The sequence below is a fragment of the Trachymyrmex septentrionalis genome, unplaced genomic scaffold, assembly GCF_001594115.1.
Source record: "Trachymyrmex septentrionalis isolate Tsep2-gDNA-1 unplaced genomic scaffold, Tsep1.0 scaffold334, whole genome shotgun sequence".
NCBI lineage: Eukaryota > Metazoa > Arthropoda > Insecta > Hymenoptera > Formicidae > Trachymyrmex > Trachymyrmex septentrionalis.
The window spans coordinates 66,743-79,747 of record NW_017305499.1 but is presented as its reverse complement, the minus strand read 5'-3'; the positions used below and the strand labels follow the sequence as shown (position 1 = coordinate 79,747).

At 29.9% G+C, this 13,005-nt stretch overlaps 1 protein-coding gene across 3 annotated transcripts in view; it reads left to right on the top strand.

The window, feature by feature from the left end:
* Positions 1-3,566: 3,566 nt before the first annotated feature.
* The window catches only part of LOC108750217 (ras-related protein rapA), a 39,597-nt gene continuing 30,158 nt past the window's right edge, over positions 3,567-13,005 (top strand). For all 3 annotated transcript variants that reach the window (XM_018489535.1, XM_018489534.1, XM_018489532.1), the window contains exon 1: positions 3,567-4,034. The gene's annotated coding sequence lies outside the window, so the exon portion shown is untranslated. The remainder of the gene's footprint in view (positions 4,035-13,005) is intronic.

The window sequence follows — 13,005 nt, the reverse complement described above, 5'->3', positions numbered from 1 at the left end:
CCTTGATGGTCTAAAGGCTTAGGACGCTGACCCGGAAAGAAAGAGATCTGGATTCGACTCCCGGCCGAGACAATATTTTTCGCAATAAGAATTAATTATAATAATATAGACCGACAAAATTTGGGGGGGGGGGGGTCTTGTGCTTTGAAAGATGTTTCCGTAAGATTTTGATGCGCTGAGAACGACTACGAATTATGTTGTTTTCCATCATCCTCCATTTATTAAGTACAAAAACACGTACTTAATATACACGTATACATACACCTATACACGTATATATAAATGTAGAATTGGTATCACTCTGTGGCTAATAAACTTATACCAAAAATAGTTACATTACACAAATATCTATTGAATTCAATAAGACAAAAAGAATTACTATTATGTAATTTTACTCCTTCTTCTTCTATTAATTGATACTTACGAATGCGTTAGAAATATTTAATGCATCACCAGTCATTTAATTGTTATTTGTGCAGAAATTGTTTCTGATTCACGAACTGTAGTATTAGAAATATGTACTTGCATGTAAATGTGTAAAAAGAATATTTTACAGATTACGCATACTACACAAATTGTAAAAAATCCGATTAAATGGAAAACATTTTCAATAAACGTTTAAATAAACGTTCAAAAAAAGCACATAGCGCGATATACGAGTATAACTATTGAATACAATTTACTTTGATGGCATAAATCGATGCGAGATGAATGTAAAAAGAAGAGCAAAAAAAAAAAGAAAATCTTCAATATTATTGTGGGATTATCAATTGCGAGTCGAATATGTGACACTATAGGTTTCCACGTTGGTAGATTGTATAAAGCCAATATTGTCGTAGTTAATTAACTCTGTGCGGGACACGTAATTACATGAATGTAACGATCCATCAAAGCAGCATGCGAAGTAAGAATTGGCGATGCTCCATTACTCAAAGCTCGTCGCTCTGAAATAGATAAATTGAATATAAAAAGGATATAAATTAAACAAAAGGGATAAATCAAAATATTACGAACAAAATATTTTGCCATGTATTTCCGTGTATTATAATTTTTCAATCTCACTCGTCTTTTTTCCGGAAATTATCTCTTGACATTTGTAAGAGCAAAAATTTGGACAATAGTTAGTTGAGAATTGTTTGCAAGTCTTTACGTGCCATGTGCAATTTGTAAAATATTTACAATGATATGTGATTTTGCGAGAGCATGGTTTTTTAATATTTTTGTTTGCGTCGGAGTAATCAATAAAGCTCGTAAGGAGAGATAGAGAAAGAAAGAGATAACAACGCGAAAACGGCGATGTCGGGTACAGTCTTCGCTTCTGCGCACATTCTGCGATAACTTGACCTGAGTAGCGAGACGGTGGATGCATATTTAAATAAAATCAGTACACATGAACTGTGTACAGTCTTTTTTTACTAACTGCTCTTAATTTTCTGTGTACAGTAAAGTATACCCAATCATTATTAATAAAGGAGCACGTTTTTTAATGACATCGATTTTTTGTTGACAAAAATTATTCACTCTAAATGAATAATCTATTAATCATAGTTTTAAGACTTTTGACATTAAATTTTCTGTCAAGAAAAACTGTGAAAGAAGAAACCTCAAATAGACTCCCACGTAAAATTAAAATTAAATTTAGATTAAAGTTTCGTTGTCCGCGCGTCTCTAGGTCCGTTGTTTAATTTGCTAAAACTTTTTTGCTTTCTAGGTAAATTTATAATACTTTAGCGGATAAAACTGTATAAAAAATATTTTAGATTAATTAAAAAAATTTATTTTAAAGCAAATATATTATAAGCTTTATAATAAATGAAATTATGGTTACTTATCACACTTAATGTCATAAATAATATATACTATAAATCATTCTTTGATTAATTAGTAAAATTCTTTCTTTTAAGGGCAATCAAATATTTTCTTTTATTTTGTAAATGTCTAGTTTAAACATTATATAATATTAAGGTACTTTCCAAAACTAGTATTAATGAAAAGAGTTGTCCATAGCAACGTGATGTCGAAATACGAGGTTTGCAGTCGCGTTTAACTTATTTTTGTTATGAAAATAGGTTATTTACCAATAGTTCAAAATTATTTGAGAACTGAACACACAGCCATGAATTAAAGCGGAGCGGCTAATATTATGCTTGAGTTGTTAAGGTAAAGGCTAATTTTTTAAAAAAGGTAAAGAAGGCGCTAAGAATATGTGCTTTTTGAATAAAACTTAAGTATTTAATTTAATTAATAATAATTTTAATTTTTCTTCAAGAATATTTATTATATTTGGGCATTTGGAAGATCTAGCTTTGATCGTCATAGGCTTGAATATGCTTATACTTGAGTGTATAAAATTCTTTTCTTTCTTTTTCCCAAAATTAAAATTATTCTCTTTCTTATATTGAAAACTATTTTCTTGTATTAATTTGATTGCTTTTGCCCTCGCAATTCTCAAAGATGTTGTCCCCTCTAACTGAAGCACCTTCTTTACGAATCCGTCGGATAAAACGGAGACGAACTGCGCGCACGCGACTTTGTCGCGTATTGAGAACATGCTAATTCAGGATATGCTAATTGAGATAGTCTTTCGATGTCTGAGACGAAAGAAGCAATACTCTCTCCAAATTTCTGCTTACGATTAGTGAATTGAGAGTAATAATTCTGTAACGATTGCGCGCTTCGCCGAAACGTAACTCTAATCTCGATTTTAACTCTGAAAAATCTAAATTCTTTAAGTTTTGTAACGCTTTCCAATACCGCGCGCTTTTCCTCTCAAGCATGACGCTAAAACGGTAGCCTCCATGTCCACCTCCCAGCGGTTCGCATGAGCGATCAAATCAAATTGGGCAAAAAATTCCCTCAGAAGAGCACTTCCGTCAAACGTTTAACCGTTTGTTTTCCCATGAAGCGAAACGGGATTCCACGCGTTCACACGTATTCATATCATTTCCGTTGCGCACAGAAAATCGCGTAATATTGCGAAGTGAGACAACGCGTTCTTGCGCATTCGTGCCGTTTCCGCTGCCCGATGAAAATCGTGTAACATCGCGATCGCGCGCGTTTGCGGTGAGATTTCCGTTATTGGAAGGACTTATCTGAGCGTTTCCGCTGCGAAGTTCCTCTCGTAGCCGCTGGATCTCAGCGTCGCAGTGATCCTCCAAGCAATTGATACAATCGATCAGCGTGCGCTGATGCAGTGTTGTTAGACGGGGCCGGGTTTCAGTCTCATGCGCGTCCAACGTAGCTTCAGTAACGTACTCGTCACTAGTAAATAGAAGATCATTAATCGCTTAGGGCATCGCATGAAAATGTTGAAAATTTTAATATATTTTACATATTTTACATATGTACACATATATTTAAATATATATAATATATTTCTATATATGTATACATATGTAAAATATATTAAAATTTTTAACATTTTTGAAAAAATTTTACATAGGCGACTAATGATTTACTAGTGAACGGTACGTTACTGAAGCTATATTGGACGCGCATGCGTCTGAAACCCGGCCTATCTACACCGCGCTGATGTTCCTTACGCATTTCATTTTTCCTCCGTTCCATTTCAGCGTTGCGTCGTGAAAATTTTGCGTATTCGGCTCTGCCTTTTATGTTTGTGAACTCACTGACGTGATCGGACATGTTATTACGTCATTATTTTTGAAAAGTGTGACCGGCTTCAAACGCGCAATTGAATTTATGCTACTCTTTTAGACTTTCATATTCTGCATATTGTTTTTTGTTACTCACCGCATAAGCGCCATTTTCGATTCTGACAGTATCGAACTCTGTGTTAGAGTCTGAGCCATTCTCATGCGAAGAAGAAGAAGATGCGTATTCGGCTCGTGCGTGCCATTGCTCCTCTCGTAGTTGTTGCATCTCCCGCAAAAGACCTGCCTAAAGAGCGATCGTCGTAGGTGACATTTCTTGTGACATCCTCACGATTGACACAACAGGAGATTGCTCTGTCGACGTGTCGCTGGGCAACGCGACTTTTAGGACTTCACGATCTACGTCGGCACGACATGGGCGTAATAATATTAAAATATATTAAATTAGCTAATATTAAACAAGAACTATGAATTATACTTATAATTGAGATTATACTTGTAATTCTTGTTTAACTAAAAATAGAAAAATAATAGTAAAGAAAAATATTAAATAGTCCGCAAGTCTGGCGTGCCCTTGCCTGTCTAATAATATATTGTCCATTTTTAAGTCAGTGTATAATGTGATGTTTATCCAGAAACTGGAGCGCGAGTGTCATTTCTGCTGCATAGAAACGTGCACACCGCTCTCCGAGTTTTTTTGGAAGAGTCTTATCAAAATGATATTGTAAATCACCTGAAACAAATCAAGAGATAATAGCAATATTCAAATAAATAGTAGATGTCTTTCACATTTTATTATAAAACAACAATTATTACCTCCACTCATGTAGTCTAACATCACAAAAAATCGAGTATCGGTTTGAAAGAATCCATGTGTTTAATAAGAAAGGATGTTTTGTTGTAAGGATTAAAACGTTCTTTTCTATTATAATATAGTTTATATCTCTTTGGTTTTTTATTTCACTCTCTTTTATGATTTTTACGCTGTTAATCTCATCGGGATTACTATTTAGTTCGGCTAACATCACTTTACCGAAACCGCCTCTACCGAGAACCTTAATAAACTTAAGGTCATCTATACTAATTTTTCTATTTTCATTTTTGTTAGATAAGCTTCTTAACTGCGAATCATCTTTGGAGTTAGTTGGATCTCTTTGATTTAATTGTCGATCAACAACTTCAGCGTTAGGTAAATCGTTCCTACTTGCGCCCGATTTGTCTGTCTGCAATTGGTAAAAGAACATATTAAAATTTTTATAAATTAATTTCGATGACAATATACAAAAGTATTAATCGGATCAACTCATCTACAATTACAATATACATTACTAATTCAACCATGTTATACCAAGTCAAATTCAAAAACGTATATAAAATGTAGATTCAAACCAATTCTTCGGTTAACAATGAAAAAGGGTAGTCTGATCACTTTGACTATTTTTTGAGGAAATTGCCCGTTTTTAATACTCATTTTTCCGCTATGAATATTTTTGAGTGGATTGTTCATTTTCAATACTCATGCGCCTGATTTGTCTGTCTGACCTCTTGAAGATGTTTTTATCATTTTTTATTTCTTACTGCTTTTGTACTTAGTTGGATCATTGTGTTTCTTAAATTTTATTACATTTTTTTGTCTGCTCTTCCGCAATTGTCTCAAGAGAAGTGAAGGGACTCTCCGTAGTGTGTCGTCTTAAAATTGTTTTATCTTTTTCTTGACTACATTATTGTTTTGTGGAATTCTTTTTTCTCCTTTAATCTAATCGGAAAAATTAAAAAATCACCCTTATAAAAAGTTTGTACCGTTTTTAGAGCTCATACACTGCAAATCTAAGTGTTTTATTTTAAAACATTTAAAATGTTTAAACCCTTGTAGTCGCTTGTTAATTGTTTAGAAGCGTTTTAAGTCTAAAAACACATAAAGTGCTTTTTCAAAAACACTTTATATGTATTACTTTAACGGGAATTTAAAGTATTTAAAGCGTTTTAAATATTCAAGCATTTCAAACGCATTAATACATTATTAAAAATAAAATGTTAATTTTAAAAACTAATAGTGGACTTCCTGGGCATGCAGAAAATTAACATTTTTTTGTACAAAAATTTTAATTTTAACATTTTCGCGTGTCTCGGAAAGTCCATTCTAAGTTTTTTAAGTTAAAATTAAAATTTTACTTTTAACAGTATAGGATACACTTCATATGTTTGATATACGTAAAATAATAAATTTATTTTTGAATGTGAATTTTTATTTAAATATTATAAAGATGTATTTATGTATATGTACATTTATCCAATATCTAAAATATAAATGTATCTTATTTATAAAAATATATTTTGGAACTTTATATTATAAATGTTAGTCTTAATTCTTAATAATTAAATTGCAGAAGTAAAAAAATAAAAACTTTTTTGAACTATCAAATTTTTTTGAAAGGAAAAATTGACTATGTCTCTTTAGCTTTTTGTGTTATCAATATTTAAAAATATTTCAATTTTTGTCAGAAGTGATCTTCTGTTCGCATTTTTCCCTATCTCTGTCGCATAAACTTTAGAGAAACTTGATTGTTTTTAATTGGAGCTTTAATCATTTTGTAGTCTAAATATTCTAATATGTTGCGGTAAGGCTTAGGAAATACAGTACGCCACATAAGTATGTTAGCAAACAAGTAATCACTTTTTCCATAGAAGGATTATCGATTTTTACATTAACATCTTGATCGGCCACGATATTCGCAACTCTAATGTCCTCTTCGGTAGTGTAAATGACGCGCCGTGGCGTCTCCTGTAGTAAGATCCTTTGTAGAAGAACGGACCTATAATAAATGTATAATATTTTTATCTGAAGTTAACAACATAATTAAAATGCATAAATTAATTTTTCTGGAAGCATACTTCTTGTACAATAAATAGCGGATTGATAGTTTTTTTTATTTCTTTTTGTTAGCTGAGATCATAGAGATTTATAATAATTGAAGTCTTCGATTTTTTGTGATTTTCTTTAATGTTTTTCTTTAATGTTAAAGAATATATTAATTTAATGTTTTAAAGTTGGCAAAAAACTTTCTGATATTTTTTTTTATTTAAGTTTTTTAGATTAAAAAATTCAAAAAGTAAATGCAACAAACAAGGAATAATATTCTATAAATTAAAAATTATAATATTTATTACTTATCATTTACGTGACAATTTGATATATAATTAATGTTCAAAAAGATTTACCAAATCACTGTTCTTCAGTTGCGGATATTTATCCACTACTTTACAAATTGATTTAGCATCATTTTCAATCTAAATTCGTCGTTCTTTCAGAGTAGTTTTTAAAAGACAAAGCGAATATGAGATATATTTCCTTCTTTATTGTTTCTTTCTAACTCTTTTAGTAAATTTTTTATATCAAAGTCAGATTGAGATCTGAAAAATTAATCATAATATCAATAAAAATAATGTCCTCAGAATATTGTTATATTATTTATGTGACAATATATAGATATCTTTCAATAACTTACACTTCTTCAGTGATGAAAGCAGCTTTTGAAGTTAATGGAAGAATTTGGCCTTTAAAATCCCTTTTTGCTACTTTCTTTAAATTTGTCCTGTGATTTCTTATTCAAGAACTGAGTGTAGTTCTAACAATGATCTTTAAGTTTAAATAGAGATTGATATCATAAATTAACACCGAGAAAAATTTTATTTAAATAATTTCAATAAGATTTATTGAAAATCGTTTCTTTAATCTAAAAAATTCACTTTATTTATTTAAACACACACGCATGTACACAGCTTGAATTCATTAGAATAAATATAATTTTTGCAATTAATTTAATATATGTATATACAATAATTGAATATAAAAATAAAAAGTTATTACAAATCTGAATAATTTAATGATTTATTTAACAATTTAATGTTTTACTTTAAATAAATATTTTTATTTAAAGAACCAGCAAAATGATAAATTAGTAAAATTTATATTAAAGTAATTGTATTTGCTTATTTTAAATAATTTTTTCCATTATATGAACTATAATTGATATGAAATAAATTAAAAAGAATAAATATAATACTTATGGAATTACTATCACTTGTGCCTAGTGAAGGAAAAGCTTTTACAATATTATTTGTTAAATTTTGATAATTCCGTTTTGAAGGTTGTCTTGCCATAAATACGAACCCCAATGATACATTAAATCTTTCTGTACAGCCAAGACATCAATTGTTTTTAATTTCTCTTTTAAGTCGAATATTAAAAGAGGTAATAACGCAGAGTGCGAAATAATTCCGGGCTCCTCAAGAGTCCAATTAGGAATTGATGTTAATTTACTTGGGCCTGATTCAGGTGTTGTCTTTGAAACATTAGTTAGGTCAGAATTTGTTTTATCTGTACATTTTGAAGTTACAAGAAATATTAGTATAGTAGGACTGCATTAACTGCATTAAAGAATAAATAACATTAATCAAAATTACAGCTGTACCCGTATCAACGTGTTTCTCTATGATTATAGACTCAGTATAAAGAACTTTTACATCCATAGGCAATATTTCTTGATTCGTTGATATTTTATAAGGTAAAAGAGACAATATTGATTTAGACATTGATGATAAAAAAATAACATTTAAATCTGCTTTATCAGGTATTTCATCATTCTCTTCTACACACATGTCTTTGTCTGAATCCTTCATTTCTATAACAATGTTTTGTTATGTATCATCATATTTAGAAATTGATCTCGCATACAAATATCTCGGATTTTACGTTTCGAATAATGTCCACATCCGATAAATCTTTTTTAGACACAAATTTAATACACTTGCACCGTTGTCCTAAAGCACATTATATCTTTTTCTCCATTTTTATTCTTATTTTACACACAGCACACTGTAACACAGCACACTATGCTTTTGAAAGACGAAAGCACAGGATTTTATATAAAATTTTGCTTGCCACTCCCGCCAACATGACGATAGGACATTTTTTATCTTTGTTGTTTACCCAATTAAAGGATAAGGTGATACACGAAGACATCCGAATATTCGGGTAACATTTCCGACGCAGCCATGTTCTTGGGATGAGGGCATGCAAACACAGATTCATACACGATTTCGCATGCTCCTTCGCGCGTGACCAATTTGTTATAGCAACGCTCAGTCACGTGATCAAACAGCTCTTTATAAGATTCTTTCAAATCTGAAAATATTGTATTATAAATTAAAAGATCCTACAACACAAATGCTTCATTTCCAAGATGTTCAAAATGTATATGCTGATAAGTATCCTCCTTCAATTCTTTTTTCGATGTTAAACACAAAAAATGCCTTGAATAAATTTCTTATTGAAGAAATGCATATACTACCTGAAAAGAAAATAATTTCTACAAATTTGGAGTGGAAAAAAAATAAATCCACTGCACAAATAAATTTGTGTGAGGTTCACCATAATGCTTACATCATTCCGTTTATGGATAATTTAAAAAATCTATTGATGAATGAAGATATTCGATCTAATATAGATAATTCATTGAAGCATGAAGATGGTATTTATCGGACAGTACTAGATGGAAGTTATTATCAAGAAAAGATGTTTTTTCGAGAACATAAAAATTCACTAGCGATAATTCTGTACTATAATGATCTTGGGATTGCTAATCCATTAGGTACTAGTTCTAAAATTCAAAAATTATCAATATTTTATTAGAATCTTAATATTAAACCTGAATTAAGATAATCACAAAATGCTATTCAATTGTCAGCTATTGTAAAGACTAATTATAGTAAAGAATCCAAAGCTCTTGGAAAAATTTTACAACCTTTTATCGATGCCATCATAAAGTTACAAACTGAAGGAGTAGACATTTATTTAAATGGTTCTAAAAAAAATTATAAAGGATCGTTACTGTTCTTTGCAGGCACATCTGCATCAGCATTAATCGGCGGTTTCAAAGAGTCTGTTTTTGCTAATCATCCATGCCGTTCTTGGATGATTACAAAAAACGATTTGAAAGACTATGTTAAAGAAAGTGATCTTGTTTTACGAAATAAAATTGATCATGAGGATCATTTAAATGCTATTAATGAACCCAATATTACAAAGAGAGCAAAAGAATTTTAGCAGAAAAGTTATGGAGTTAAGTTACGAAAGTTCCTTGATAAAAATTCCTTATTTTGATATTACAATGTGTCGACTATTTTTATGCTATTGTATCATAAAAAAAAATATTTTTCTATTGAAGATCTCAATGAAAAATTAGCTTTGTTTAACTTTGGGCACTTTAAGAAAGATAAACCTGCTGCGATACAAAGAAGTGATTTAACTATTGATAAATTTTTACGTCAAAGTGCAGCACAAATGTTTGTTTTGATTCACATTTGATCATTTCTAATTGCCGAATGGATATTCGATAATGAAGATGCAGATCTGAACAATCAAGTTGATTGTTTTATTTTAATATTACAAATTATGAATTTGTGTCTTGCATATGAAATCACCACAGAATCAATTGATCTATTAAGCCGAATTATTGAAACATTTTTATCACGCTTTATTTTATTGTATCCTAATAATATTGTTCCGAAGTTTTATTTCTTAATACATATACCGATATATGTGCGATATATAAGATTATTTGGTCCCGGACGATAGCAATGATATTTTCGATTTGAATCTGCATATGCTTATTTTAAATCACTCGTTTCGATTATACGAAATTTTAAAAATATGCTATATACAATGTCTTATCGTCATCAAGCACGTCTTTGTTCTGAACTTATTTCTTATTCAAGTCAGCTGCCAAAAAGATTTTTATATGAAGGGGATAAAATTACTGCTGGTCCAACTGTTCTAATAAATCTTCCTTATGCGAAATTATTTGACAATTATGTTGAAGAGTTGGAAAGAAATACATATCAAATGATGCAATCTCCTAGAGTGATTATACATGGAATAACTTATCAAAATAAGAGCATTTTTTTACTCGAGTGTGAAGAAAATTCCATGCCGATTTTTGCGGAATTAAATTAGATATATATTCTGGGAAATAATACTTTATTCGTAGTAACATCACTTGAAACTATTTGCTATGAGTCTAAATTAAATGCTTATCAAGTTGTAAAGCCATCAAATAATCAACAAAATATTGTTAACATCAATAATTTAATATTTTCGCACCTTCTTTCTGATTTCAAAATTATAAATACAAAATTTATTCCATTAATTAATCATGAACGATGTGAATTTCTGGGATAGATTTAAATCTTAATAAAACTTATATATATTTTTCAAAATAGGATAACTATAATGTACAATATTATAGGGTAAGCGATAGCCATAGAAATAGCTATAAGTTATAATAATTGCTAAATATATATATTGTATTTTTGTATTTATTTTCAATCAATATTTTTCTAAGATAACGAACAAATTTACCTGTATAACATATTTAAAATATATAAGACTTTAGAATATATTTTATATAATTTAAAATATATAAGATTTTCTGTAAGTGTTTTTTATCTAAACGTTTTTTTTTTAATAAGCGCTTTACTTTAACTCGATTTTAATGTTTTATGTGTTATACTTGAAAACGTAAGTAAATGTACTCGTATTATTTATTTGGAACACATTGCAGTAAAACATTATAGTGTTTTAAACTGATCTATTAAACAGCTATTCTGCTTTATTTCCATATATTTGATCCAATAAAACACTCTAACGTTTTATTTTAAATATACTATACTTCATAAAACACATAGATTTGCAGTATATGGACCATTTTTAGCCCGTTTTTAGTTCGTTCCTGCCCTTTTTTTGCACTCACAAACACTCGCAGTGTATCGTGAGAAACGATAATGAGTATAAATGAGTATGCGTATGAATATTTTTGAGGTAATTGCCCGTTTTTAATACTCATTTTTCCGCTATGAATATTTTTGAGTGGATTGTTCATTTTTAATACTCATGTGCCTGATTTGTCTGTCTGACTTCTTGAAGATGTTTTTATCATTTTTGATTTCTTACTGCTTTTGTACTTAGTTGGATCGTTGTGTTTCTTAAATTTTATAATATTTTTTTGTCTCCTCTTCCTCAATTGTCTCAAAAGGAGTGAAGGGAATTTCCGTAGTGTATCGTCTTAAAATTGTTTTATCTTTTTTGACTACATTATTATTTTGTGGGGTTCTTTCTTCTCCTTTAATCTAATCGGAAAAATTAAAAAAATCACCCTTATAAAAATTTTTCACCGTTTTTAGACTTCATATGGACCGGTTTTAGCCCGTTTTTAGTCCATTCCTGCCCTTTTCTTGCACTCACAAACACTCGCAGTATATCGCGAGAAACGATGAATGAATATAAACGAATATATGCGTATGAGTATTTTTGAGGAAATTGCCCGGTTTCAATTCTCGTTTTTCCGCTATGAATATTTTTGAGTGGATTGTTCATTTTCAATACTTATTTTTTCGTTGAAAGTATTTTTGAGTGGATTGTTCGTTTTTCAGCTAGTAAGTGAAAACACGTTAATACATCCCTCTTTTAATAATAATTTATTTATCGCGTTTATTAATTATTACATCAATTTTACATTAAACGATTAAAAAGTATTTTATTTTATTATTTATATAATAATTTTTAAATATTTCGTACAATATCTAATAAATTGAAATGGAATTCAAACAATAAGTAACTCCGATATTTATGTACCCTGCGCGCCAAGATTTACGCCACAGAAATCAGAAAGAAGGAATTGAAATAATTTGCAGGCAACCAATCTATTATAGATGCCTTTATGTTATATTAGTATTGTAATTTTAATTTTTTACTGGAATATGATAATACTATTATGTCAGTTGAATCGATTTCGAGTTGAATCGTCAATGTAATAGCGCAATCTCATATAACTCACATTAAATCATTACTATAGCGAGTAGAAAAGACTTAGTTTTTGATGATACATAAATATAGAGAGATGATAAAGAACGAAGTATAGCAAACTACAAGTGCTTAACTTCATTGTCCGTTCGACTTGATGTGATAAATCTTCACTTGGGTTACGTTCAGGAATTACGCCTAGATAACTCTAGGGTGCATTTTTGCTATAATATACATGACGTAACCTGTAGCTTAGAGTGTCCAGATAAGACACAGCCCTGTTTGGAATATACGGAATTTTTAGCGAGTCGAATTTATGCTCTAAACGCATACACAGTTTGGATTGAGTATATTAAATTCAATGCATTACATATCATACCTCCTCACATCATAACTTTCGTAATGAATGCAAGATTAAAATTATTATCTATTATTTTTAATATATTATATATTCATCATTCATATTCCTTAATAAAATTTTGTAAACACCATTAATAAATTATTGCGTCATTTTAAGTTGTATTTTCTCTC